This window comes from Pleurodeles waltl, chromosome 2_2 (genome assembly GCF_031143425.1).
Source record: "Pleurodeles waltl isolate 20211129_DDA chromosome 2_2, aPleWal1.hap1.20221129, whole genome shotgun sequence".
NCBI classification, from domain to species: domain Eukaryota; kingdom Metazoa; phylum Chordata; class Amphibia; order Caudata; family Salamandridae; genus Pleurodeles; species Pleurodeles waltl.
Window position 1 is genome coordinate 467,679,300 of NC_090439.1, and position 27,322 is coordinate 467,706,621.

At 47.1% G+C, this 27,322-nt stretch overlaps 1 protein-coding gene across 7 annotated transcripts in view; it reads left to right on the plus strand.

The window, feature by feature from the left end:
- The window catches only part of DLGAP1 (DLG associated protein 1), a 2,415,981-nt gene that overhangs the window by 546,318 nt on the left and 1,842,341 nt on the right, over window positions 1–27,322 (plus strand). For 4 of the 7 annotated variants that reach the window (XM_069219941.1, XM_069219944.1, XM_069219951.1 and 1 more), the window contains one exon: window positions 27,170–27,270. The exons of the other annotated variants lie outside the window; for them this stretch is intronic. The gene's annotated coding sequence lies outside the window, so the exon portion shown is untranslated. The remainder of the gene's footprint in view (window positions 1–27,169; window positions 27,271–27,322) is intronic. 7 annotated transcript variants of the gene reach the window in all.

Sequence of the window (27,322 nt, forward strand, 5' to 3'; positions counted from 1 at the left end):
GCAGAGACGACGGAGACAACAACTGCTTTGGCCCCAGCCCTACCGGCCTGTCTCCTGACTCGAAGAAAAGTGCAACAGCGACACATCCAACAGGGACAAGTGACCTCTGAAGCTACAGAGGACTGCCCTGAACCAAAGGACCAAGAAACTCCTGTGAGCAGCGGCTCTGCTCAACAACAAGCAACAACTTTGCAACTTGCTTGCAACTTCTAAAGACTTCACTCTTCCTGCCGAAAGCGTGAGACTTCACTCTCTGCATCTGACGCCCCAGGCTCGAGCGCCAGAGAACCAACACCACAGGGAGGACTCCCAGGCGACTGCGACCTCGTAAGTAGCCCAAGATGACCCCCACAGCGACGCATGCAGAGAGAATCCACAGGGTCCCCCTGACCGCGACTGCCTATAACAAGGAAGCCGACGCCTGGACCAAGCACTGCACCTGCAGCCACCAGGACCAGAAGGAACCGAACCTCAGTGCAGGAGTGACCCCCAGGGTACCCTCTACCTAGCCCAGTTGGTGGCTGGCCCGAGAAGCCCCCCTGTGCCCTGCCTGCACCGCTAGACTGGCCCCCGGGTCCCTTCATTGAATCCTATACAAAACCCGACACCTGCTTTGCACACTGCACCCGGCTGCCCCTGTGCCGCTGAGGGTGTGTTTTGTGTGCCTACTTGTTTCCCCCCCAGTGCTCTACAAACCCCCCCTGGTTTGCCCTCTGAAGACACAGGCACTTACCTGTAGGCAGACTGGAACTGGAACACCCCTGTTCTTCATAGGCGCCTATGTGTTTTGGGCACCTCTTTGACCTCTGCACCTGACCGGCCCTGAGCTGCTGGTGTGGTAACTTTGGGGTTGCCTTGAACCCCCAACATTGGGCTGCCTATGTCCAGTAACTTAGACATGTAAGTGTCTTACTTACCTAACAAACTAACCATTGCTTACCTCCCCAGGAACTGTTGATTTTTGCAGTGTGTCCACTTTTAAAATAGCTTATTGCCATTTTAACTAAAATTGTGTATGCTATTGCTCTAATTCAAAGTTCCTAACTTACCTGTGTGGAGTACCTTGCATTTTATGAATTTACTTCAAATCTTGAACTTGTGGTTCTAAAAATAAATTAAGAAAATATATTTTTCTATATAAAAACAATTAGCCTGAAGTTAAGTCTTTGAGTGTGTGTTCCTCATTTATTGCCTGTGTGTGTACATCAAATGCTTAACACTACCCTCTGATAAGCCTACTGCTCGACCACACTACCACAAAATAGAGCATTAGAATTATCTAATTTTGCCACTATCTTACCTGTAAGGGGAACACTTGGACTCTGTCCACACTATCTTTTACTTTGAGATAGTATATACAGAGTCAACTTCTTACACATACCAACCTCTGCTTGCAACTGAAGCATTCACCATCCCACCCCCGACATTCAGATCCCCCGCCACACCCATCACCTGCATCTTCGCAGCCCTCCTGGCTGAAGATGAGTTCCCTTCCTCTTATAAAAAACAACGCAAATGGGTTGGTTTCTTTGTGCTTATAGCAACAGTGACTGCCCAACATGCTGCTGAATTAAAACTGCCTAGATTGCGACCTATTACCAGATCCTTTTATTAGTAGTGGTTTGCCATGTTTAGTACACTTACTGGACCTGGACTCTGTCAGCAAAGAACATTAACCCTCTAAGTTATTTTTATAGGATTGGCACCTATAAGCTAGAAGCTACACAGAAAAGCTCTGCAGCAAGGGCGTTAACCCTCTGAGCTGTCATACTTGAATCGGTTGCCTGCTGGTTACATACACAGCTTTCCAGTGGTCATGCTGCTCAACTTCACTTTCTTTCCACTTCATGCTTTTGGACACCGCAATATGCACATTTTTCTATTAAGGTGTCTCTCACCAACACTGGATAGATCTTCCTATTTTGTTTTATTCTTGCTGATTGTGTATTAAAGACTTTAGAAAAGGGGTTTTGCCCCAATTGATATTAAAGACTTTTGTACAATGTCAAGGAGGGAAGATATTTTAGAGCCATTGAAAACTATATGAATTGTTGATTTGATATATTTTTAGAGCAATAAAGTCATAGTTTCCATGCTTATGTGAGTTTTGTACTATGTTGTTCTCAAATGAAAAATGAGAAAATATAGTAAAAGATCTGTTTTCTAATTTTTCTTGTAACAGGTTTCACAATCTTAATATCAAATTTACTGAAGTTCACACACCTAGCAAAAATGTCTCAAAAACAGTTTACATAAGCTTGCACTAGTGGCATTAAATGAGCTATTTTATCATTTTGACCGGGCTAGACGTATAGCGACCCTGGGAACCACATGAAGCTGATGGAGCAGATATGTTAATTGAGAAATTTTCTAATGACCTATGTCTGTGTACTAAGAAGAAAAATGCATAGAAAAATAAATTTTAGAAAAATAATGCGTGCGTTTGAAAATGTGCCCTCGGGAATGGTCACCATGTGTATTAAAAGATGCAAAATAATGGAAAGTGTATAGGAAATATGCACTAATATGTCATAACGAAATGTATAACCTATGTTTTGTATTAATTCATGTTCTTAAATTAGCCGGGCTAAGGGCCTGGTTTCACTGGGCCTTGCTTGCTCTGAACATGGAGAATTCGAGTGTCTTGCAAAGGACTGGTAACTGAGGACTACAACTTTGAACCGCTCAGAGTTCAAGCCGCTCAGCTGGAACATTCTGCAAATGTACCAACAGACAGGAGATGATGAAGACAATTTGATACAATTATGAGTATTGTGGGATAAATGTACTTTCCCAGGACTTGAACAATGGAGGTACTGACTGAAGACTCGTATGCAACAATTTTGTTACCTGAAGAGCTGGATGATTTTCTCAATGCAAGAAGAACCAATCAGTTTTGTGGGACACAAGACATATGCAAACTCAAAGATTTGGTAAACAAAAACTATAGGTTAGAGTCATAACTTTTGATAGACTGATCAATTAGCAATTAGTGGGATGGACTGGGAGGCCCTAATAAAAAGTCATGACAAAGGGTGAGAAATCAGAACTGCGAGGGGAAAGTTGATGACGTCAGGAGACGCTGTCCAAAGAGCTGATAATTGGCTCATACTCTGTGATCCTGATCTGTAGCTGACTATTGATGACCTGAAGACGAAGACTGACTTGTTGCTGATCCATCCTGGATAGGTAGCTATGAAAATGTGACTGATGATCTGTGCCTTTTCTTCTAGGTACCAACTGCACTGTTTTACAGCGATTCACTCATAGGTAGATTTTTCCAAATTAATGTTTTTCTCTAAATTATTTTCGCATGAAGACCTCCATGCTAATGCTAATCTTGGTTAGGTAGGCTGTTGGGGTGACGTGGACAGTGACAAATGACTGGCAAACTTTATTGCTGAATTACATTGTTAAAGCTGATATTCATAACTTATGGTGTTGCTTGGTCGCATATATTTTCTTCAAGAGATAATGCCTTTTAATAGATTAATTAATAAAGAGTTGATTTGAATAAACTTTGAACGAACAGATGACTGAGAATTATAAGCAATAGGGAATAAAACTTCTTAACCCATTCCATGAGTAGTGGTTATTTCTTATTCGTATGGTTTTTATTGTGGTTCCATAAAGTGTTTATCTTGTTTACTGATGTTGATTTTTGATTCAGTGGTCACTGCATGACTCGGATACTCCATGCTCTTCAAAAGATTAATTGACCTATACGTGTCCCCTTGTAATGTTACTTACTAAGGACCGGGGGCGCTAGCAGTTTTTGGTAGCAGCTTGATGTTAGTTTCCTTGGAGAACTGGTTATGTGGTGATTACTGGTTAGGACACTAGTCTAAGTTAGGGATAGCTGTTCGTATTTTTATGAGATTTGAATTTTGTTTTTCTGAAATGTCATTTGTAGCAAGGATGATGTCCCATTAAGCCCAGAGATGACTTTCCCAGATCCTGGATCCCGCTAGTAAAGTTGGGTATGTGCTCGGCATTTTGAGATAGTGTGAAAGTGGTAGGTTGCGCTTGGACAGGCTTAAGCAAATTGCAGGTGAATTGTGAGGTATGTGAGATAAAGTAGGAAGTCTGCGTACTCCAGTTGAGGTTAGTCGGGTTGTGCGTACTCCGTGGTATGAGAGTAGGGAAGTCGTCGAACTTCATATCTGTGTGGCGCTTTGTACTAAAAAATTATCCACATGGTTGTTGGTGATGTACGGGCCCTGCGTGGTCCAAGACACCGGAGTATATTGACAAGTGTATGAGACAATCTGTCTAGTTTAGTAGGTTGATCAGGCGTAGTCAACAAATCGGTGTGAGTGAGAATTGAGTAAAAGAAAAATTTGACTGAGAATTGGCGAGTTCTATGTGCACCAGGACAGACCCATTGATCAGTTGAGAGTAAAAATATGCGGGTTGAATTTGCTTGTGAATGTGGGAGGCTGAGAAAGAGGAATAGCTATATGAGCCAAAAGAGCCATTAGTGAAAATCCGTAAGGTCTCTGAAGCAATTGTGTCCCTTCCTGTAGTAAACCAGCAGGTTTGTTTTAGTTATTGGTTTTTGGTAAATGCTTGCAATAATTTGCATTAGTTGTGTGAGGAGGACGAGCCGCAAGACTTTGTCAGCTGCTGTGGGTGAGTGTGACGTCAGAGTGTGCCGCGCTGGAATATGTTGGTTATTGAGAAGAGCACGCTATTGGAGATAGTGGTGCCGGCAGACTTGTGGGTCGAGTGTAAAAGAGCAGTAGACTGGCCTACAAGTGAACCGGAAAGGGATAGAGTAACAGGTGCTCCTTCACCCGAGGTAATGAAAAATTATTAAAAGGTGATTGAGTTTCTGAAGTCAAGGATTCCTCCCAAAAACATTGATTGGCAGGAACGGTCCAAGAGTCTAAAGAGTCAATACATACCTACTATGAAGGATTATTGAAAGCATTTAAGGAGTACAGTGGTAAGGAAGCAATTGAGCCAAAGGACATGTTGCATTTTGTGTTCAGGTTCGTTGAAGGTTTGCGACCAGAAGTGGGGCAGATGATTAAGAATCATCTGATTTGCTGGCAGGCAAAACCAATTGATGAGATGTTGCAGTATGCAAAGTATTGTAGCGATGAGATTGAATTGAAGCAGAAAAAGTAGAAGGAAAAAGCAATGGGGATGCAAATAAAAGCAGCCCAGAAAGGAGTGCAAGGAGCTATAGTACCGCCTATGCCACCACAACAGAGAGCTGTTATGTTTCAGCCTCAAATAAGAGGTAGAGGATGTGGAATTGACATGATGCTTGGTCCAGATATAGGGACTGTGGTGGTTCAGAATGGCATGCAGGGAATGAAAAAGATGTTACTATGTCATTGGTGTGGAAACGTGGGACACTGGAAGCGGGAGTGTCCGTTGATGACGCAGGATGGGTTTGTTCAGCAAGGTGACGTCAGTACATTTCAAACTGTGAAAGTCCTAAGAATGAAAGGATTTATTCCTAATGTTCAGAATCGAGGACAGAATTTCTTACCGGTGCAGCAAATGCAGGTGCCACACGCACAATTTACCCAATTACAACCAGTACAGCAGCAGGTCCCTATGGTACCTAGACAGCAAATGCAGATTCCTCAAGCCCCAACGGAGCAGCAACAGGTGATGCTTACTCACCAGGTCACAGGTCAAAGACAATACTGTAGTAATAACGCAGTGCATCAGCTTCCATTTTACAGTGAGGATGAATTAAAAGAAGAATGGATGAGTGACAGTTCAGATGAAGGAGTCTGTATGCTTGCCGCTTCCCTAGAAGTAGATCAACGGAGACCTTTTGTGAAGGGGAAAGTGATAGGTTACAATGTATCATTTTTGGTTGATACAGGAGCTATGCGCTCTACAGTAAGAAGCATAGAGGTCCCGAATTTACCTCTTTCAGGCAGGACAGTTCAAGTTGTGGGTGTGGAGAACAGACAGTTGACCAATCCAATCACAGAACTAGTGCAGGTTGAAATTGGGAATTATCAAGGATTGCATAGATTTGTTGTGTGTGATCCAAGTCCTGTATCCCTATTGGGCAGAGACTTGCTGTGTAAGACAAAATGTTCCATTAACTATTCAGATACTGGGCTAGAGGTCCAGATGAATAGTGATGATGAAGAGGAAAAATCGACTGAAACAATGACCAACAATGCCTATGGAGAATACCCGTTAATTGAGTTTTTTCCAATGCTTACGGTGAAATAATTGCATGTAGATTTGCAGGGGACAGTAAAGGAAGAGGTCTGGGATTTGATAGGGAACAAAGTAGGGTTGACCAAGGGAGTGGAGACAATTAAAATCACTTTGAATCCGAATGCAGTGTTCCCGCAGCTTCCACAGTATAACAAGGCACAAGATGTTTTAATGAAGGTGGCAAAAATAATTGGAAACTTTTTAAAACAAGGAGTGTTGTAAGAAGTGCTGAGCAGCCCATGTAATTCACCAATAATGGGTTTGAAAAAGCCATGTGGAAAGGTGCATGTTGTACAGGACTTGCGAAAAGTGAATGATATGGTGGTTAAATGTTGTCCAGTAGTGCCCAATCCAGCAGTGATACTGTTTCAGATTCCTTGCGATGCAGAGTGGTTCACAGTAGTAGATCTGTCACAAGCTTTCTTTTCTGTGCCTCTTCATGAGGATGGTCAGTTTCTTTTTAGTTTCAAATTCCTAGACAGAGTCTACAGCTGGTGCAGGCTTCCACCAGGGTATACATAGTCACCATCACAGTTTAATCAGATCTTGAAAAAGATCCTGGAGTCATTGGAATTGCCATGCCAATCGACTCTTTTGCAATACATTGATGATTTGCTAATCGCATCCAGAATGAGGGACGAGTGTTAACATGACTCGATTGCCTTGTTGAATCTTTTGGGAGAATTTGGACATAAGGTCTCACCTGTGAAATTGCAGTATTGCCAAAAGTCAGTGAAATATTTGGGACATCAAATTGAAAAGGGATTGAGGAGAATTTCCAGAGAAATAATTACCATGATTCTGCAGAGAAGTCCCCTGACTTCACAGAGAGATGTCAGAATGTTTCTAGGATTGGTGGGGTACTACAGACAGTGGATTCTGAACTTTGCTGAAATTGCCAAACCCTTGAAACAATTGACACATGAGGAAGTTACAGATCCCATCAGCCTAGATGAGAACCAGATGAGGGAATTCACTGAATTAAGAGAGTTTGTGCAGAGCTCCAGCGTTGGGAATGCCTGATTACACAAAGCCATTCACATTGTTATGTCATGAACGTGATGCTTGATCTTTGTCTGTTTTGACACAGGTCCATGGATGTGCTTATCGCCCAGTAACTTATTTGTCAGCTACCTTCGACCCGGTTCCAGCAGCTTTACTAGGTTGTGTGCGTGCAGTAGCTGCAGTTGGTCAAAGTCTTTCCCAATGTGAGGAGATAGTCATGTGATACCTTTTGACGGTAATGGTACAACACTCTGTTGAAAATTTACTGACAAGGACGAAAACCCAATATTTGACGGGTGCAAGACTGACAAGGTATGAGACAAGCATATTGGGTGCTCCAAATGTAACATTGAAAAGATGTACAGTGCTGAATCCAGCAACCTTGCTTCCAAGTGACACATGCTGAAATTGAAAAAGAATAAGATATTAAGCATGATTGTCTTGAGGTAACTGAGCTATGTACAAAACCGAGGCCTGATATTGGAGACACACGTTTAGAAGAAAATGACCAAATTGTCTTTGTTGATGGTTCGTGTCTCAGGGTTGGAGCAGGCACACCGAGAGCAGGATATGCTGTGTGAACAATTACAGGCACATTAGAAGCTTCATGGCTTCCAGGTGTGTATTCTGCACAAGTAGCAGAATTAGTAGCTCTTACTAGAGCTTGCTATGTTTCTGCAAGATTAAGGGTCACAATCTACACTGATAGTCAATATGGATATGGAATTGTTCATGATTTTGGCCACTTGTGGTCGCAACAAAGTTTTATGACTTCTACTGGAACTCCAGTGAGAAATGGCGACCAAATAAAAGAGTTGTACGCAATTCAGTTACATTAAGGTATTGCTGTAGTAAAATGTAGTGCACATCAGAAGACACAGGATTACATTTCCTTAGGAAATGGATATGCGGATCACGTCACAAGGTTTTGAGCATTGATCTATATATCATTCAAAGACAAGTGGAAATTAATGCCTGAAGAAGAAAATAACTGCAGGTTTTGCTTTGAAAATAATTGACACACTAGAGGAATTGAAAACATTGCATGAGAATGCCGACAAGGAAGAAAAAAAACTTTGGGTAAAGTTTAAATGTGTTCAAAGACCAGATTAGATTTGGGTTTCTGAGGAAGTTCAGATGGTGCTGTCAAACAGTTTGTTGACTCAGATGGCCAGTTATTATCACGGCCAAGCATATATTGGAAGAGATGCCATGGTTAAATTGTTCAAGGTTGATTGATTAATCCAAAGTTCAGACAAGCAGCAGAGGCAGTATGTCATCGATGTGTAATCTGTCAGCAAGTAAATGTGGGGAAAGGGACAGTGGTAAATTTGAGCCACATTGGAAGAGCAGGAGGACCATTCAGCAGAATGCAGTTAGATTTCATTGAGATGCCCGCATGTGGTAGATTGAAGTATGTGCTGGTGATTGTGTGTGTGTTTAGTCATTGGATTGAAGCATACCCCACACATAGGAATGATAGTCGCATAGATGCAAAGCAGTTGCTTAGAGAGTTAATACCATGGTTCGGATTTCCGATCTCTTTAGAATCAGATAAGAGAACTGACTTCAATAACGAGGTGATTAAACCCTTATGTGCAGCATTAAAAAATTAGCATAAGTAGGCATTAAAGTTACCGCCCAGAAGCATCAGGACTTGTAGAGCAAATGAATGGTACACTGAAATTAAGAATTACCAAAATGTGTGCAGCAACAAATCTGACATGGCCAGATGCATTACCTTTGGTGTTGATGTAAATTCGAAATATACCTGACAGAAAGACAGGACTGTCACCCCATGAGATTCTTATGGGCAGAGCAATGAGGTTACCAGCAATTCCAGCAAATGCTCTTGTCAATATTACAGATGATATGGTGTTGGACTACTGCAAAGGTCTGGCTGATGTGGTTCGATCTTTCTCTCAGCAGGTGCAGGCTGTTACCCTGCCACCCATCCAGGACCCAGGTCACAATTTGAGAGGTGGAGATTGGGTCACCATCGAAAAGCATGTTCGAAAGACTTGCCTAAAGCCCCGTTGGAAAGGTCCATACCAGGTGGTGCTGACAACTATGACAGCTGTGAAGTGTGCAGGTGTGCCAAATTGGATACATGCAAGTCATACAAAGAGAGTGGTGAGTCCGCAAGAGCATGAAGAAGTGTTGTTGAGAGCACTAACAGCAGCGAAACAAGTGGCTGTACCTGAACCAGAACAAGAGCAGATTGAACCTGAAATTGACCCACAGCTGGTAGAAGACAGTTCAATCACCCCAGTAAGAGATGAAAGTGCAGGAATACAAAAGGGTGTGCGAGAGTCCAACTCAACAGATACAGCAGGAGAACCGAGCACAGGAAGAGTTTTCCCAGAAGCAGACGGTGATGAAACACAAGCAGAGCAAGTGCCAGACCAAGAGGAGGAAAGAGTTGAGACAGATCAAAGCCAAAGTGGTCCGACTCCGTCTGAACCCGTTGCAGGTCCATCAAGAGAAAACACCATAGAGAGAATAAAAGAGAAATGTCCAATCTTGAAGAGAATACTGACAGAGGGATCAACGAAGGGAGGCAATTGGCCTAAATCGCAAATTGGAAAGAAGAAAGAATTGATCATGAATGAGGCAATAGAGGAAGAAGTAGATGCTACAAGAAAAGACAAACTGAGTGAAGGAGAATTAGGGGGAGAACTAAGGTTGAAAAGAAAGAGAGTAGCAAGTCGAAGATACGCAGGTCCTGAGTGGGCATGTCCTTTTGCTTTGATAGAGAGGTTCTGAATCAGTACTTTGATGCAACCTGAAGGGAATCAATAGACTGAGTTGTTGAGATAATCTGAAGAAAAATGTAAAGAGAGACTGTTGAAATAAAACCAGAAAAGACATTGATAACCTGATATGACATTTGAAACCCTGGATGTGACAAGCTGCTAATCAATTTTGACAAAGGAGAAAGGGGCTCCTGTGTGTGAAATTGAACCGTGGAAGAAAAAGTATATTTGGTTTTCGATTTTTGATTTTCCCTGCTGCACTTTAACTAAGAGCTATTTCTACTTTCTGATTCTTTACAGATCATGGCTGAGTTAAATAATCGCTTTAGGGATGTTAGGTATTGTAGGTATTTGAGTGTTGGAGTAGCAATTATGTGTGGAATAATGTTTGTAATAATGATTGTGGGTATGTCTATTCACGAGATGGAGAAAGCTGCTATTACTCCTGTTCTTGAGACTACTACACCAACAGCTTTAGAGGGGTTTAAGTTGGATGAAAAATATTTGCATGATTACACTAATACTCAAGGAGAGATTTCTTTTAACATGTTCTATCGGTTGTTGAATGAGTATGTGGAGGTAATAGATGCAAGGAATTGTCTTGTGTGTACACAAATTCCTTCCTCTGTGGAAGAAGGGGTTACATACCACAGTCTACCCCTAACATATGGCATAATTTGTAGTTTGCTACTAACCAGATTCAATAATCAGGAGTATATTCAGCATTTCTATTCTAACCATGACTTAGGCCCTCATCACAACATTGGCGGTAAATCCCGCTTACCGCCGTGCAAAAGACCGCCAACACACCGAAGAGGCTGCGGAATCCTGCCACAGCCATTATGACCCACAGCTCAGAATCCGCCAAAATCTAGACACCCACTCAAGTCCGCCACACCAAAGGTCAGTGATAAACTGGCGACAACAAAACCTCCACCGTGTCACGCCAACAGGAATACGCCCACATTATCACGAACCACGAATCCATGCAGCGGTCTTTCAACCCTGGTATTCCATTGGCGGTACACACCGCCATAATCAAAATACACACACGTTTACAAAACACTACCACATTGGCCAAATCGAAATACACACACCTGACACACATACACACACCACACCCACACACCCAATACAATATAAAACACACACCCACTTTACCCACAAACACTTACAACAAACAATTTTGAAGAAGCAGAGAGACAGCAAAGCAAAGACCACACCAGCAGACAGAGGCACACAACACCATCACTCATACACATCACGCACAAAACAACACACACCCGTAAACATCACCCCACACATCACAACACACACCACCTCACACATCACTCACACCACCCCATGGCACCGCAAAGACACCCCAGGTTTTCTGAGGAGCAGCTCAGGGTCATGGTGGAGGAAATCATCTGGGTAGAGCCACAGCTATTCGGATCACAGGTGCAGCACACCTCCATCACTAGGAAGATGGAGCTATGGCGCAGAATCATGGACAGGGTCAACGCAGTAGGACAGCACCCAAGAACACGGGATGACACCAGGAGGAGGTGAAATGACCTACGGGGGAAGGTGCGTTCCATGGTCTCAAGACACCACATTGCGGTTCAGAGGACTGGCGGCGGACCCCCATCTCCTCCCCCACAACTAACAACATGGGAGGAGCAGGTCTTGGCTATACTGCATCCTGAGGGACTCACAGGAGTAGCTGGAGGAATGGACTCTGGTAAGTCAAAGCTTTCACTACTTCATCCACCCACCCTACCTGCATGCTATCACATACCCCCACCCTCGCCCTCAACCCCATCACTCCAACTCCTCACATATGTCCCACTATCACAAACCACACATCCCAACACCAAGCCCTGCATGCAACAACAAAGGAGGGACACCCATCACCAGTGCATGTCCACTACAGATGCTCACACTGACCCCTAAACAATTATCACACAAGGTCCTACACAAGAATGTAAGCACTGGGGTACAGGGTCACCCACCCATTGCACACCATGGCACACACAGATGCAATAATCATGCCTTTACACCCCTGCAGGACCCCTACCCAACATCACCGGACAGGAGGTTCCAGACATGTCCACTCCCCACCACAGAAGAGGCCCACAGTGATGACAGCAGCTCTGTCCAACTGGATCTAGATGACCAGCTCGGCCCATCTGGGACATCGGGACAATCGGTTCCCCTCACACAGTCACAGGCCACAGAGCCTCCCCCCTCAGGAAACACCAGCACAGCACCCACCCAGCAGGCCCATACCTCTTTCCCCAGGACACATCAAGCAGCAGTGTGTCCACCACTACAGGGAACCCAGGCTAACCCACCACCCCAAGAACAGCAGGGTCCTGGGGACAGTGGCAGTGGGCACATGGTTCAGGGGATAGAGGCCCAGGAAAACCGGGGAACTGGGAGGTCTGCTGTCCGACAGGGGGTGGACAGGCCCAGGGAACCCACTCTCCACGAGGCCCTCTCCAGCATCATGGGAGCGTACCATCATTCCCAGGAGACGATGTCAACGGTACTGGCCAAGTTTCAGGAGACCCAGCGACTTCAGGAGGAACAGTATTTGGGGTTTAGGGAGGAACTCAAGTCCATCAACACCACCCTGGGCACCATTGTAGGGGTGCTGAAGGACCTCATGAACACCAGGAGGGACACTGTGGCACAACAAGGGGCCCCTGACACTAGCCTGGACGATGAACTGCCCACCACCTCCGCGGGGCTAGTGGACAGGAGGCACCGCCACAGAACCACAACTCCAGCACCCCACCCCATGCAGATGGAGAACCACCCTGCAAGCAGTCCCTGAGATCCAGTACAAAGACAGAGAACAATGCCAAGACCCCCGCCAAGAAATGAGACCCCCCCTGAATGACACCCTTCAGTCCCACTTTGTCACCCTGTCCATCTTTAAACTGCCCTAGCTCCACTTCCTATGCCCTTTTGGACAATGCACCTGTGAGACAAATAACTGGACTCTGCCATGGACATTCCTCCACCATCATCCCTGACCATTTTACAACTCCCTTCACTATTTAGCCCTTAAATAAACACCCTTGAATCACAAAACAATCTGGAGTCAGTCTGTGCTTTCACAAATGTGTATTTGCAATAACTGAGGTAAATAGCAATGTCCATTGTATTGTCAACATACCTATGTCACATAGCTCTAGTCCATGAGGTAACATAGCAGAGGTCACACAGTGGGACCCACATCTGTGAAACGAAAGGCAAAGTGACAAATTAGGGTCCATACACTGGGTGAATGTGACAGACAGATGATAGGTCGAACAATATTATCAGATGTAGGAGGCAGTGATGTCTTCTTACCTGTGTCTCACTGGAAGTATTGCTTTATCACGGTGGTCCTGTTGTCTATGTCCTCTTCTTCTGACTCCTCTTCTTCACTGTCCACAGACTCCACAGCTGCCACAAGACCTCCTTCTGGACCATCCTCCTACAGAAAAGGCACCTGTCGTCACAAAGCCAAGTTGTGCAGCAGACAGCAGGCCACGATGATCTGGCACACCTTCTTTGGTGAGTAGTATAGGGAACCACCTGTCATATGGAGGCACCGGAACCTGGCCTTCAGGAGGCCGAAGGTCCTCTCTATAACCCTCCTAGTTCGCCCATGTGCCTCATTGTACCGTTCCTCTGTCCTTGTCCTGGGATTCCTCACTGTGGTCAGTAGCCATGACAGGTTGGGGTAGCCAGAGTCACCTGCAAATGTCTAGGGACAACTGTTAGACACACACTAACCATTAGGGACAACCCCAGACCCAGACAACTATTCACACTGTATAGGGTCCTTGTCCTCACCTACTAGCCACACACAGTGCCTCTGGAGTTGCCCCATCACATAAGGGATGCTGCTATTCCTCGGAATGTAAGCGTCATGCACTGAGCCAGGAAATTTGGCATTCACATGGGAAATGTACTGGTCGGCCAAACACACCATCTGCACATTCATAGAATGGTAGCTCTTTCGGTTTCTTATACCTGTTCACTTCTGCGTGGGGGTACCAAGGCCACATGTGTCCCATCAATGGCACCTATGATGTTGGAGATATGTCCCAGGGCATAGAAGTCACCTTTCACTGTAGGCAAATCCTCCACCTGAGGGAAAATGATGTAGCTGCGCATGTGTTTCAGCAGGGCAGACAACACTCTGAACAACACGTTTGAGATCATAGGCTGGGACATCCTGATGCTATGGCCACTGATGTTTGAAAAGACCCACTTGCCAGGAAATGGAGTACTGACAGGACCTGCACTAGAGGGGGGATTCCTGTGGGATGGCGGATAGCTGACATCAGGTCTGGCTCCAACTGGGCACACAGTTCCTGGATTGCGACACGATCAAGTCTGTAGATGAAAATTACATATCGCTCTTCCATTGTCGACAGGTCCACCAGCGGTCTGTACACCGGAGGATGCTGCCATCTCATCACCTGCCCCAGCGGATGTGCTCTATGGATGAGAACAGCGAGCAGAGGGTCAGGCCACACTGAGGTACTAAAACATCAACTTTATTGCACACATTTGTCAATCCGCTATGTGCCTGTCTTAGTGTGTATGCAAGGCCTAGATATGTGTTACGAATTTAAAAATAATGCCATGTGGTACCCTGAAACGGCGGCTGCCTGAGCTGTAATGTGGGACAAGGGGATATGAGGTAACTGTGCTGGAGTTGTACACTGTTGCAGTAGGCAGTCGAAGACCGCGACGCAATCCTGCATTGGTTAACATTGGACCCTATGGGTCCCAGGAGCCAATGACGATGTACGCCGGCGGTGACGGTACGCACCGCCGTGGACGTGACCGCCATTTTCTCTCTGTTCACTCACTTGATACCTGATCTTCAACAGGAGAGGACCTACACTTCAAGTGCTGCTGTGACCTCAGTCTGGAAGCGACGATGGCTCAATTGTCTGGGGAAAGGGCCCCTGCCTTCACATCGGAGGAGCTGGATAAACTAGTGGATGGGGTCCTCCTCTAGTACATGCTACTCTACGGTCCTCCAGACAAACAGGTGAGTACACTGGGAGCATGCTGTATGGGCAATGCCTGTTTGGAGTGGTGTGGATGGGAGATGGGGGGGGGGTGAGGCCTGCATGATCCGATGGTGAGTATGTGCGTCAGGGCAAGGGTGGGAACGTGGGCCAATGACTGTGAAGGTCCGGACAATTAATGTTGTACCTTTTCCCCAGTACTATACCTGTAGGTCAGCGCCCACCAGAAGAAGGATATTTGGCATGCCATCGCCAAGGACATCCGGACCCTGGGGGTCCACCACAGACGGAGCACCCACTGCCGTAAAAGATGGGAGGACATTCGCCCCTGGAGCAAGAAGACAGCGGAGGCCCAGCTGGGGATGGCCTCCCAACATGGGAGGGGTGCCAGTCGCTCCATGACCCCCTTGATGTCCTGGATCCTGGCGGTGCCGTATCTGGAGTTGGATGGGCGCTTGAGGGCATCACAGCAGCCACAAGGGGGGGAGTACAGTCACATCCATCTGACTCTGCGCGCATTGGAGGTGTCTGGGTGTGGTAGGTAGACTGTTGGTTCCCCTAGGCTAGGGCGAGCCTTGTAGGCAAGGACCCTTTGTGAGGCAGGCTAAGTGGCACCCCAACCCCACCAGGAGTAAGAGCCTTCTACACCTAGTCAGGCTCCTGTGACTTCCATGTGTGCAGCAATCGGGCATAGGCCATGTACCCCATGTCCCTGTGAGGAATTAGGGAACTCTAAGTGCATGGCATTGTGCAGAGGGCTGTGTCTGTAGTGTCCGCCAACGGTAGCGGTATTGCATGTACTGAACATGTCTTTCTACTTTCTTTCCCCCCTTTTTGTGGTCTTCCTGATCTTGTGTGCATTACCATCATCAGGCAGAGGAGCTGTGCCACTGGAGCAGGAGGGAGCTGCATCCCACATGGCCCTGGAGGGTGACACTACAGAGTCCGAATTCACCAGTGGGACGGAGGGCGAGGGGAGTTCCACGGCGGGGACTGGAGCAGAGACCTGTGACACCGACTCCTCCTCTTATGGGAGCTCCCTTGCAGTGGCCGGTCCCTCTGTGCCACCCGCATCTACAGGTACAACAGCCCCCCCCCCCCCCTGCCAGCACCGTCCTCCCAGCAGCCCCTCAGCGTGGGCCCCGTGGCCGCTCACCCAGGAGGGTGGGCATTTCCTTTGCCCCAGGTACCTCAGCCCCTCCCCCAGTCAGCCCTGCTGCCCTCAGTGCGGAGGCCACTGACCTCCTGAGATCCCTCACTGTTGGGCAGTCTACCATTCTGAATGCCATCAGGGTGTAGAGAGGCAGTTGCAACAGACAAATGCATATCTGGAGGGCATTCATTCTGGCCAGGCAGCCCAACAGCGAGCATTTCAGACTCTGGCCTCAGCACTGATGGCAGCCATTGTCCCTGTGTCCAACCTCCCCCTCCAACTTCCTCCACCCAGACCCAATCCCCAGTACCTCAGCCTATCTCAAGAACACCATCAGACCAGCATGCATACACCTCAACACACAAGGGTAGCTCTGGCAAACATAAGCACCACACATCCCACAGGCACTCACACAAGCATCATACCCATGCACACATAACAACATCCACTGCCTCCACTCTGTCCCCCTCCTCCACGTCTCCCTCCTCCCTCCCTGTCATGTCTCCACTCACACCTGCATGCACTACATCCTCAGCCACTACCTCCATCACCAGCACGCCCATCACCACACACCGCTCACGTGCAATCACAAACCCCACTACCATTCACACATCCCCTGTGTCCTCTACCAGTGTGTTTGTGAGCCCTCCTCCCAAACTACACAAGCACAGTCACACACCCACCCAACAGCCATCCACCTCACAACAGCCTCCAGCCCATGCACCTTCACCCAAAGTCAGCAAACGAACACCTCCTACAACCACTACCTCTTCCTCCACTCCCAAACCCTCTCCATCTACCCGTCCCAGTGTGTCTAAAAAACTTTTCCTGTCAAACCTTGACCTCTTCCCTTCACCTCCCCCACCCCTTCCGTCCCCTAGGGCCCGCCTTTCCAGGTCCCAACCCAGCACCTCAGCCACCACATCAGCGGGCACAGTGGTGCCAGCAGTAACCGGATTCTGGAGTGTGCTCCAAGGAGCAGGGCTGCCAGTGTCCCAAGGAGAGAGGCCAAGGACATTCTCCCACCTCCAAAACAGAAGAAGTTGCCCACATCCCAGAGGGAGAAGGCCAACACACCTGCCACCAAGGGCTCAGCCAGGACAACAGTTGGGAGTGGCAAGACAGCTGCGCCACCATCCAAGGTGGGAAAGGGCCTGAAAAAGAAAGGCAAGTCAACGTCGCCTCCAACCTGCACGCCGACATGACCGCCACCGGCACCGCCACATGCACCGCCGCCACGGACACCGCTGCCAGAACCCAAGATACTGAGCCCTTCACCTGCACCGCAGACACTGTGCCCTTCAGCAGCACCAAGGGCAGTGAGTCCCCCACCAGCACCGCCGCTCAGGACACCGCCGCCAGCACCAAGGTCAGTGAGCTCGCCACCAGCACCACCTCTCAGGACACCGCCGCCAGCACCAAGGTCAGTGAGCCCGGCACCAGCACCGCCGCTCATGACACCGCCGCCAGCAACAAGGTCAGTGAGCCCAGCACCGCCGCTCATGACACTGCCGCCAGCACCAAGGTCAGTGAGCCCGCCACCAGCACCGCCGCTCATGACACCGCCGCCAGCACCGAGGTCAGTGAGCCCCCCACCAGCACCGCCACTCAGGACACAGTCGCCAGCACTGAGGTCAGTGAGCCCCCCACCAGCACCGCTGCCCAATGAGCGCCACAAGCATCGCCGCTACTGAGCCCGCCGCCAGCACCGACAGCGGCCACGCTACATCCTGAGCCAGTGGCACCACCGCAGACATGGCTGCCATCCCCAGTGGTCATTCGTATGAGGCTGGTGGTCAGTTCCAGGGGCCTGGCCAGCTTGCATGTTGCACCACCGTCAGTGGAGTGTCACATCCACTACCTCAGTTCTTGGCAGTATGAAGCACTTTGGGCACAAAGCCCCCTCCAGAACCAGTGGAGAATCACATCCACTACCTCTGTCCTTGGCAGGATAAAGCACTCTGGACACAAAGCCCCCTCCAGAACCAGTGGAGAAAGGCATCCACTACCTCTGTCCTTGGCAGGATGAAGCACTCTGGCCACAAAGCCCCCTCCAGAACCAGTGAAGAAAGGCATCCACTACCTCTGTCCTTGGCAGGATGAAGCACTCTGGCCACAAAGCCCTCTACAGAACCAGTGGAGAAAGGCATCCACTACCTCTGTCCTTGGCAGGATGAAGCACTCTGGGCACAAGCCCCCTCCAGAACCAGTGAAGAAAGGCATCCACTACCTCTGTCCTTGGCAGGATGAAGCACTCTGGCCACAAAGCCCCCTCCAGAACCAGTGGAGTATCACATCCACTACCTCTGTCCTTGGCAGGATGAAGCACTCTGGGCACTAAGCCCCCTCCAGAACCAGTGGAGACTGTTATCCATTTGAGAGACTGTGGCTTTGCACTCCCCAGGATAAAGCAGTGGGCAAACCACCCACTGGAAAGATTTGAGAGACTGTGGGTTTGCACTCCCCAGGATAAAGCAGTAGGCAACCCACCCACTGGAGATATTTGAGAGACTGTGGCTTTGCACTCCCCAGGATACATCAATGGGCATGGAGCCCCCTCGTGGAGCTGGCGTCGTGCACTCATCCGGCTGAGGTGCCCACCTTCCCTTCCCCCTGAGGTGCCTGTGTTTTTTTCGATCTGATGCCCCTGCAGTGTTCACTCCGTTTCGGTCAGGTATCTTGTGTGGGCCTCGCCCATGCATTTTGGTCCCAGTGGTCCACGGACTATATTGGTGCAGTACCTAGACTTTAAATCTTGGTGTACATATTTGTTTATAGTATATATAAATTTTCGACTAATGGATTTTACATGTTTACAATTGTTCAACTCATTTCCTTTTGTCTGTGCGTTCTTCCATGGGGGTTTGGGGGTGAAAATGTAATGTTTCAGCATATTTGGTGTGTGTGTTGTAGTGGGTGAGGGTGGGGGTGGGAGTGTTGCATGTGTGTGTCACTCTCTTTTCCCTCCCCTGTGTCATAGGTGCAGTACTCACCGTGGTCGTCGCCGCCGCCGTCGGTTGTACTCCTGGTAGAGGAGCAGGAAGACAATAGCAGGGAGTATTTGGAGTTCAGGCTCCCTGGCGTCCTGGTTCCTCGAGGAATGTGTAGAGGTGAGTGTTTCTCCTTCCAAGTCCTGTTTCCGCCGTGTTTTTGTTGGCGTTGAATCCGCCCCGGAAAAGGTGGCGGATTGGCCTGTCATAATAGTGTGGACGGTACATTGCTTTCCGCCTGTCTGTTGGCGGTGACCGCCATGCTGTTTGTTTGTACCGCCGTGGTGGTCGGAGTGTTAAAGTGGCTGTCTATGTTGGCAGTTTCCGCCACGGTCATAATTCCCTTTTTTTTACCGCCGGCCTGTTGGCGGTTTTACCGCCGCTTTACCACCGACTGCCAGGGTTGTAATGAGGGCCTTAGGTGGTCATTATGACCCTGGCGGTATTATAACGGCAGGGTTAAAATGACGGGAGCACCGACAAAAGGCTGGCGGTGCCTCCCGGCGTATTTTGACCGCAGCAGTAGCGCCCCGGTCGCACCGCCGGGGCCGGCGGTTTACCGCCACAATGGCCCCGGCGGATGTAATCCGCCAGGGCAGCGCTGCTTGCAGCGCTGCCCTGGGGATTACGACCCCCTACTGCCAGCCTGTTTCTGGCGGTTTGCACCGCCAGGAAGAGGCTGGCGGTAAGGGGTGTCCTGGGGCCCCTGCACTGCCCATGCCACTGGCCTAACAGGGCCCCGGCCAGCTTTTCACTCTCTGCATAGCAGAGAGTGAAAAGCGCGACGGGTGCAACTGCACCCGTCGCACGGCCGCAACACCGCCGGCTCCATTAGGAGCCGGCTCCTATGTTGCGGCCTCATTCCCGCTGGGCCGGGGGGCGCAAACATGGTTTGCGCCCGCCGGTCCAGTGGGAATGTCATAATGGGGGCCGCCTGAGGCAGTTACCGCCTGCCGGGCGCCGGTAGCCGCCCGCCAAGGTCGTAATGACCCCCTTGGAGTTTTCTTTTGTACCTATTATTAGGTATCTGAGTAAAGTAGCTAAGGAGCATGATATAGTATTAGTTAGGGGATTCTTTGAACCAACACTAACATTTGGAACTGCTTATGCACACCGTAACAACCTAACTTGTTTATTAACCCCATTAGAAAAGAGCTTTTACAGGGCACACTGATGACAGAAGGTAGGCATGAAGGAGAAGTTAGAGAAAGGACTGGAGAAAAGGACTTATAAGAATGATTATGCTTACCCTGCTATTAAAACACAAGGAAAGTTAGCTTTAGATGCATTACATGTAGGGAAGCTTTGTATATATAGGTCAAAATCACACACTGACACTTTATTTGTGGCAACGAGTGAATGTAGGCATGTGTTTTTGTTTCAGAGTAAATTGACTTTTATGCTGAATGGTCAGGACCCTGTGATTCCTGGGATTTATTATATTTGTGGACTTAATGCTTATTACCGTCTTCCTAGAGGATGGTATGGGACATGCTATTTAGGGATACTTTTCCCTAAGATTTATCAGATAGATGATTTAAAGAAAATTCCCGAAAGTGACTGAATTGCATCATGAGCAAAAGAGGAGGGAAACCTCATCTGCAATTGTGGGATATATTTTTAGTGCAATAATTCCTCTGTAGGAGTTATTCTGAATGCAATCAAGATACGGAAGTTGTCTACTATTGTGGATAACATGCTGACAAACTTTAAAGGGGCAATACTCCTGTTAAATGCTGATTTGGCTGCTGCTAGAGCTATGACACTTAAAAATAGGCTTGCTTCAGACATAATTTTAGCGAAAGAGGGCAGAGCCTGTAAAATTATTAATGCCAGGCACTGTTGTTCATATACCCAAGAGAATGACAAGGAGATAAGAGACTTAGGGGGTTATTACAACTTTGGAGGAGGTGTTAATCCGTCCCAAAAGTGACGGTAAAGTGACGGATATACCACCAGCTGTATTACGAGTCCATTATATCCTATTGAACTCGTAATACGGCTAGTGGTATATCCGTCACTTTACCATCACTTTTGGGACGGATTAACACCTCCTCCAAAGTTGTAATAACCCCCTTAGTTACTAATTTAACTAATTCAAGCAAAGATTTGAAGGAATTGAAGGAACCAGGGGTTTGGGAGAAGGTGGGAAATGGATTTGCATCTGTGGGAAATTTGTTTAGTCAAATTTGGAATGGGTATTATGGAAAATTGGCCAGAGAATATTAATTGTGATTGTTTCCATATTAGGATTATGGGATACATGCAAATTATGGCAAAAAATAGAATTAAGAAAAACTAAAAATGATTAGAGGAGGGAAGAACCACCTAGGAGACAAATTTATAGGGAAAACTCAAGAAGGAGGCAAAATACATCTGAGACAAATTTGTAAAGTATTGACAAGAAAAGTGTGATGACACATTTAGGGGGTCATTCTAACTTCGCCCAGCGGGAAAGCACCAACAACGAGGAAGCCGGCTCCGAATGGAGCCAGCAGAGTTGCTGGTGTGCGAAGGGTGCAGTTGCACCCGTCGCGATTTTCAGTGTCTGCTAGGCAGACACTGAAAATCAATGTGGGGCCCTGTTAGGGGGCCCCTGCAGTGCCCATGCCATTGGCATGGGCACTGCAGGGCCCCCCAGGGGCCCCACGACACCTGTTACCGCCATCCTGTTCCTGGCGGTGAAAACCACCAGGAACAGGATGGCGGTAAGGGGGTCGGAATCCCCATGGCGGTGCTGCAAGCAGCGCCGCCGTGGAGGATTCCCTGGGGCAGGGGGAAACCGGCGGGACACCGCCGGTTTCCCGTTTCTGACCGCGGCTGTACCGCTGCGGTCAGAATGCCCACAGAAGCACCGCCAGCCTGTTGGCGGTGCTTCCTCCGACCCCGGCCCTGGCGGTTCATGACCGCCAGGGTCGGAATCACCACCTTAGTCATCTGAGGAGTGACTGATGGAGCAGATATGTTATTTAAGAAATTTCTAATGACCTATGTGTGTGTACTAAGAAGAAAAACGCATAGAGAAATTAATTTTAGAAAAATAGTGTGTGCGTTTGAAAATGTGCCCTCGGGGAGTGGTCACCATGTGTATTAAAAGATGCAAAATAATGGAAAGTGTATAAGAAAAATGCACTAATATGTCATAACAAAATGTATAACCTATGTTTTGTATTAATTCATATTCTTAAATTAACCGGACTAAGGGCCTGGTTTCACTAGGCCTTGCTTTCTTTGAACATGGAGAGTTCGAGTGTCTTGCAAAGGACTGGTAACCGGGGACTGCAACCTTGAACCGCTCAGAGTTCAAGCCGCTCAGCTAGAACATTCTGCAAATGCACCAACGGACAGGAGATGATGAAGTCAATTTGATACAATTATGAGTATTGTGGGCTAAATGTACTTTTCCAGGACTTGAACAATAGAGGTACTGACTGAAGACTCGAATGCAACAATTTTGTTACCTGAAGAGCCGGATGATTTTCTCATTGCAAGAAGAACCAATCAGTTTTGTGGAACACAAGACATATGCAAACTCAAAGATTTGGTAAACAAAAACTATAGGTTAGTAACTTCTAATAGACTGACCAATTAGCAATTAGTGTGATGGACTGGGAGACTCTAATAAAAAGTCATGACAAAGGGTGAGAAATCAGAACTGCGAGGGGAAAGTTGATGACATCAGGAGATGCTGTCCGAGGAGCTGATAATTGGCTCATACTCTGTGAGCCTGATCTGTAGCTGACTATTGATGACCTGAAGACAAAGACTGACTTGTTTCTGATCCATCCTGGATAGTTAGCTATGAAAATGTGACTGATGATCTGTGCCTTTTCTTCTAGGTACCAACTGCGCTGTTTTACAGAGATTCACTCATAGGTAGATTTTTCCAAATTAATGTTTTTCTCTAAATTATTTTCGCATGAAGACCCCCATTCTAATGCTAATCTTGGTTAGGTAGGCTGTTAGGGGTGACGTGGACAGTGACAAATGACTGACGAGCTTTGTTGCTGAATTACATTGTTAAAGCTGATATTCATAGCTTATGGTGTTGCTTGTCACATATGTTTTCTTCAAGAGATAATGCCTTTTAACAGATGAATTAATAAAGAGTTGATTTGAATAAACTTTGAACTAACAGATGACTTAGAATTGTAAGCAATAAGGAATAAAACTTGTTAACCCTTTCCATGAGTAGTGGTTATTTCTTATTAGTATGATTTTTATCATGGTTCCATAAAGTGTTTATCTTGTTTACTGATGTTGATTTTTGATTCAGTGGTCAGTGCATGAGTAGGATACTCCATGTGATTCAAAAGATTCATCGACCTACACACATTCTCTTGTAAGTTTACTTACTAAGGACCAGAGGCGCTAGCAAGGCCCTCCAGTCCACTCTTGTGGTTTGGTGCATCATCAGGTCAGGCATTCTCAGTTGTCTGCTTTGTGATTTTTAACATTCTAGCACTCGAGTTTGGAAGGTGAGACCTAATGAGGTAGCTAAGCTGTTAGCTGCCATTATTATTATTATTATTAGGTTTATAGCTGTCACTGTAAAGATGCAACTCGCAGTTTTAAAAATAGAGTCACGTAATAACTAGTAGTCTTTGTGTTTTTAAAATTAAAAGGCTGAAAGTTTGAGCTCCTAAGTTGCATTATGGATCTTGCCCACACAACAACCTCTCACCCAACACCACTAGTGACTGTGGTGCCCTCCACCTGCCACCCGATCCAGGCCATCACACAATTAGCTGCACAAGTTTGCTGTGGTGCCTCCCAGGCATAAGTGAGCTCCTGTAAGTTGAGGAAGAACACTTTTTTATGCAATGTGTTTCCTGACTTCACTTAATTGATCACAAACATGGTACATTTTAAAATATCTTGCAGTGTTGTCACCTGCTGCAGAGATTTTTGTGTGCCCAGCAATTTTCAGAGCATAATAACAATGGCTTGATAATTCTGATGGTACTTGCTGAAGAGTCCTGTGTTTTGTCTAGTCACAGTTTTCACTGATAAAATATCGTTAAGGTGCCTTCCGCAAAGCACAACTTGTAAAATGCCTATCATGGATTTTTATTTACTTGTGAATAGGTCAGTGGGGTTTGTCACAGAGATTCTTTTGCTAATTACAGTCCATAAGTTACAACTCTTCAAATATAACAGTTAGTTATGAACTGGCATCAAACAACGGCACGCAAACTCCAAAAAGCAAGTTTTAAAAGTTATTACTTTCTCAATCTGTCCTCATTCTAAGGTACTAAGGGCCAGATGTAGCAAGGGTTTTACGCCGTTTGCGAGTCGCAAAAGCCACTTTGCTATGTAGAAATGCATTTTGCGAGTCGGATCCGACTCGCAAAATGCATTTCCGACTCGCAAATAGGAAGGGGTGTTCCCTTCCTATTTGCGACTCGCAATGCTATGCATTTTCATTTGCGATTGCGGTCGCAAATGAAAGCGCAGTTACCATCCACTTGAAGTGGATGGTAACCCAGGCGCAAACGGGAAGGGGTCCCCATGGGACCCCTTCCCTCTTGTGTCTGGAATAAAAAATAATTTTTCAGGGCAGGCAGTGGTCCAATAGACCACTACCTGCCCTGAAAAATACCGAAACTAAAGTTTTTTTTTTTTTTTTTCCAAAGTGCACTTTGAAAAAAAAGACAGCTTTATTTAAAAGCAGTCACGGACATGGTGGTCTGCTGTCCCCAGCAGGCCACCATCCCCATGAGTGCCCTGACTCGCTATGGGGTCGCAAATTGCAACCCATCTCATTAATATTAATGAGGTGGGTCTTTGCTACCCCATAGCGACTCGCAGAAGGTGTCTGAGACACCTTTCTGCATTCCAAATTGCAAGTTGCAATTTGCGAGTAGCTGGGACTCGCAAATTGCAACTCGCAATTTGGAATCTTGCTACATCTGGCCCTTAATACTGTAACTTTGGGCAGTGATGCACTTTTATTAGTATACACAAGCCCAACACTGTGGTATGTTCTAAATCCTGGTTTTATCTTTTTTCTCACTAAGCATTTGTAGCATACAATGCCTATCTGTACAGACTATGGGGGTCATTCTGACCCTGGCGGTCTTGGACCGCCAGGGCAAGAATGACGGAAGCACCGCCAACAGGCTGGCGGTGCTTCAACCCCCATTCTGACCGCGGCGGTAAAGCCGCGGTCGCCCCACCGGGGCCGGCGGTTTTCCGCCGTTTTTGCCCCGGCTGGGAGAATCCGCCAGGCCAGCGCTGCAAGCAGCGCTGCCCTGGGGATTCTGACTCCCTTACCGCCAGCCTGTTTCTGGTGGTTTTCACTGCCAGGAAGAGGCTGGCGGTAAGGGGTGTACTGGGGCCCCTGGGGGCCCCTGCACTGCCCATGCCACTGGCATGGGCAGTGCAGGGGTCCCCTAACAGGGCCCCAGCCAGCTTTTCACTGTCTGCCTAGCAGACAGTGAAAAGCGCGACGGGTGCAACTGCACCTGTCGCATGGCCGCAACACCGCCGGCTCCATTCGGAGCCGGCTCCTGTGTTGCGGCCTCATTCCCGCTGGGCCGGCGGGCGCTAACTTGGTTAGCGCCCGCCGGCCCAGCGGGAATGTCAGAATGGGGGCCGCCTAAATTTGGTCGCATGGCGGCCGAATGGCGGTTTTCGTTGGAATGACCCCCTATATGTGACCCCAACACATTGAATCCCTCATTGTCTTATGCAACATTTCCTATACATTGATTTACACGCTTGTATAATATGTGTGCCATATAAAGTGGTTTGACACTGTATTTGGAACAAGTAGCACCATAAACAAAATAAGGCACCCTTGGAAAATGGTGATTTTGGAATCCATGCAGAAGGAGGTCATGGAGGGGTGCCAACAAACATTTTCACGTTAGGCTACGCCAATGCTGAATCCGGTACTTAGCCAGCAAGAAGGATCGTGTCATCAGTCTGGTATCCCGTATAACAATATGCCAAGTAGTGATGGCTGCATAATACATGAAAATACCTACTGGTAGAATACACCGCCTCTTTGATGGTGCGCTACTGGGTTTGGTGAGGCTCATTTGTAAGGTGGGACATACGTCATGCAACTGAACACCCAGGCCTGCCTTTGACATTGCAGGCTGGTATATTGCCAATATGGTGCCAGCAAAGGCAGAAGAATGTTCACCAAAATAGGTGCCACATTTTCTGCATTTCTAAAGGTGGATATTCAAAGGTACTCTCCAAACCCCACTTTTGGACTTGACATCCTTGGTGTGGTTTTCCCCATCTTTTTGTCTTCCATCCTGACGTTTTTGCTGACTTTGTTTTTGTTGGCTTTAGGACTCTGCACACTTTACCACTGCTAACTAGTGCTAAAGTGCATGTGCTGTCTCCTTTAATCATGGTAGCATTAGCGTGCACCCAATCGGCACATTTAATTAACTTCAAAGTCCTTAATAAAGTGGTACTACCTGTACCCATGGCCTGTAAATTAAATGCTATTAGTGGGCCTGCAGCACTGATTGTGCCACCCACTCAAGTAGCCCTTTCACCATGTCTCAGGCCTGCCATTGGAGCCTGGGTGTGCAGTTTTAAAATGCCATTTCGGACCGGCAAAGTAAACATTTTGCCAGTCCTGTATCTTCCCTTTTAATACATAGGAGTCACCCTAGGAGAGGCTCTAAACAGCCCATTGGGCAGGGTGCGGCCTATTTTAAAAAGTTGAACATGTACTTTTAAGCTTTATCTTAACCTAGTTTGCTCCACCTTGTAAATATGGCACTATAGTATTGGCCTGTTAGCGTCACAGTTGCGGCAAACTGGCACTAAGGGGCGCAAGGGCCTTGTAAATATGGCCCAAAGATTCAAAGTTACTTACAAATTTCCCAACAAAGTAGCAACTCAAAGAGGGCCTTTTTAGATTTTTTGTTTTGCATGTCTAGTTGTTTGCTATTAATTTACACATATATGTAACATATTGTACTCGCCACAACGGAATGGATGTTGATTTTATCATGTACAAGTAGTCATTTGTAATAGAATAAGCTAAAGTCCGTTTTATCCATTTGTTTCAAGACAGTTGTAGGATCTGCAAGCATCCTACCCTCTAAAGAGTGAGAGTGCAAGCTTAAGAGGCCATCATTGACAATGACAGAGAACAATGAAATGTATTACAGGTATGGGTTTGGTTCTACATACAATCTTCTTATGCCTTTCAAATACAAGTAG